At 43.9% G+C, this 3228-nt stretch overlaps 1 non-coding gene across 1 annotated transcript; it reads left to right on the top strand.

Moving 5' to 3' along the window:
* Positions 1–809: 809 nt before the first annotated feature.
* On the top strand, positions 810–915 carry LOC145580422 (small nucleolar RNA R71). The gene has a single exon (XR_014099469.1). It is a non-coding gene; the product is annotated as a small nucleolar RNA R71 (small nucleolar RNA).
* Positions 916–3228: the final 2313 nt, after the last annotated feature.

Genomic DNA, 3228 nt, shown 5'->3' with positions numbered 1-3228 from the left:
GGCCCCTATTGCCTCCGGTTCCTTGGTTGGGAACATTGCTTTGTCGATTATTTCCCATGTTACCTTGATCACCAAAATTTTGATTTTGATGGTCTTGGTATCGGGAGTCGGGTTGTTGGTTTTGGTAGCCATACCCTCTTTGGTTAGAGTAGCCTCTTCCATTGAAATTGGAAGGGCCTCCCCCACCATGGTATTGGTTATCATAACCACCACCACTTTGGTTCCAACCACGGTTTCCACCTTGATTCCAATTCCCCATTTGATTGGGGTTTGGCCTCAAGTTCCCTACATTTTCCATTCTAGGAGCAAAATTCATAGCATTGACATCTTCTACATTATCATCATGTTCATAGGGAGGGGGTTGAACTTCACAAGCATACACACAATGGGAGGTATCATGATCATAGGTTTCACATTTTGAGCAAAACATGCATCCTTGAGGCATCCTATTATAAGAAGAGGGGGAAGAAGTGGCCATACCATTGCCTCCCTTGGTTGAAGGGGAGGTATTACCATGAGGGTTGGACCTTTCTTTCATCATTTCATCCATTTGCTTGGCCATCTTGGAGATTTGGGAAGAAAGGTTGTTGATTGCGTTGGCTTGCTCCAATGCATAGACACCTTTTCTAGAAGTGGCCTCCCTTTCTCCTTCGTACCAATCATCATAATGCTTTGCGGCCTCCTCTATGATGCATTCCACTTCATCCTCTCCCTTGTTCATGATTGGACCGCCGGCGGCGGCATCTAGGCTTGTTCTCCCTTGAGGTGAGGGACCTCCATAGAAAGTGTGGATGAGTTGATACTTGGGTATCCCATGATGAGGGCATTGGCGTTGAAGCTCCTTGTACCGGTCCCATGCCGCACTTAGAGTCTCACCACTCTTTTGGCGAAAGCCTTGGATCAACGATCGAGCCTCGGCGGTCTTCCTATGGTTATAAAATTTCCTCAAGAAAGCCGTAGTCACTTGGTCCCAAGTTGTGAGAGAGTTAGGGGGCACCTCCTTCTCTAGCCATTCTAGACCTCTCCCAATTAAAGAAAATGGAAACATCTTGAGGCGGATGTACTCTTGAGTCACCCCGTTGGCTTTGATTGTGTCACAATATTTCTCAAATTCTTTTAAATGCTAATGAGGGCTCTCAAATTTTCCACCCGAGAATTGTTTCCTCTCTATCAAAGCAATCAAATTGGGCTTGATTTCGAAGTTGTTGGCTTGAGTGGTAGGAGTTAGGATCCCACTTTGGGCTCTTAAGGCTTCGGGAGCCCCAAGACGACTCAAAGGTGTATTCTCTCCCATTTTAGGACCTTCTTCACCTCCGGACTTAAAGTTTGAAAAGGGGTTGATTTCCGGACTTGATAGCGAATTAGGGCTATCTAAGTCTTCACTTGAGGGTGAAGATGGTGGAGTATCTTCCAATTCTCTTGCTTCTTCTTTCGTTGGGGTGTGAGAATTTCTACTCCTCGCTCTCGCTTCTCTTCGAAGTAAGGACAAAGATCTTTCTAACTTCGGATCAATGGGAACCAAAGACCTTGAGCGAGTTCGTCCTCTGTTCATACAACAAAGCTAAGGAGAACGTAAGCACTGACAAGTAACAAGAAGTAACAAATACTAACAGACAAGGAATGAGATAGTCTCAAATGAAGTAGTGAAAAATTAATTGGCAACGGCGCCAATTTGATATGGGAATAATCGCGTCGTCAAACGACTACACCTAGATCAAATATAATTTATACACCTAAACAACCTAATACAAGTATAAGGCAAGTATAGGGGTCGAACCACAAGGAGACATGCATAAACACCACATTCATTACTCAATACTTAAGCTACCTCAGAACGAGAAGTGTGAAAAGCTAAGAAATTAAACTGGAGATTAAGAATGATTAAAACCAATATAACTAAGCACCAAGGGAAGTGGGTAGATGTAGTTGCCAATTGATCATGCAATAACACGAAAGCAAAGCAATGGTAAACTAAGCATGTAAGAATATCGAATTGAAGCTCAATCTAACCGCCTTCCGGGGTAAATCAAATTCTCCTAACATAGCCTCCATGTTTCCACACTAGAACCATATATTAGAAGGTGCAATCAAAGAACTATCGATAACAATGGATCTTAACTAAGTCAACTTCCGTTTCTTGTTAGCAAAGATTCACCTTTAATCAACTAACAATGTGCACTTGCAAGAAGATTAAAGAACATCAAACATACAAAGACTTTAATCACCATTAACAAAACCCCAACATCATAAGCATGAATCAATCAACAACTACACCATCCCCACACCCTTGGCTAGGTGACTACTCACAAATCATATTGAAAGCAATACCAATCATCAAATCAATAAGCATCAACATGATCAATAAGCAATGAAGGAAAAATCAAAGTAAGCAAATAAAGCTAAATACAAAAGCAAAGAGAGAGAGTAAGAAATTGCTCATTAATTGAAGATGAAGATTTACAAAGATTCAATCAAGCTCCTTCTTCAATATCCAAGTTCATCAATGGAAATCCACACTTTCTCTCTCTACTAATGAAGTTTCTCTCACTAGATTAGGGCTAAAATGTTTCTAAGTAATGATAGATGATGCACTAAACTCTCTACGACCTCTATATATAGGTCCCCCCAAAAGATACAAAAATACGAAATAATAAAGACTGCAGCTCAGCGGTGCGCGCCCGCGCACATACAATGCGCGCCCGCGCAGAAGTTGGGTGTGCGCCCTCGCAGATCTTGCGCGCCCGCAGATCTGTGGGTACGGAGAATGAAACCCATGGATGCGCGCCTTCTCTCAGCAACACTGCGCGCCCGCGCTTGAGGGGTGTGCGCCCGCACACAAGGCGCACACATGGCGCACGCAACACTCTGTTTTGATTCTGCTTCTGATGCTGTGCTGTGCGCGGGTTCTCCCAGAGCTGCGCGCCCGCACACATCAAAGTCGCGCGCCCGTACACTGAGCGCGCACAAGGCGCACAAATCTTCTGTTTGTGTTCTACTCAAGGAGCCATCCTGCGCGGGTTCTCCCAGAGCTGCGCGCCCGCACACAGGGGAGTTTGGAAGTGAATTGCTCTTCTTCCAATGTCTTGGTTCCTACAAAACAAAAACAAAGAAAACAAGGAGAAAGGCAAACAAAGAAAAGAGGAACAAAAAGGAGAGAAAAGGGGGCAAACAAGCTACAAATGGGTGGGAAAAACCCGTAAAGAGTACACTAAATTGTGGCATAAATGC

The sequence above is a fragment of the Chenopodium album genome, chromosome 14 (assembly GCF_948465745.1).
Source record: "Chenopodium album chromosome 14, dcCheAlbu1.1, whole genome shotgun sequence".
Taxonomy (NCBI): domain Eukaryota; kingdom Viridiplantae; phylum Streptophyta; class Magnoliopsida; order Caryophyllales; family Amaranthaceae; genus Chenopodium; species Chenopodium album.
The sequence above is the reverse complement of the archived record's forward strand: the minus strand, read 5'-3'. Positions and strand labels throughout refer to the sequence as shown.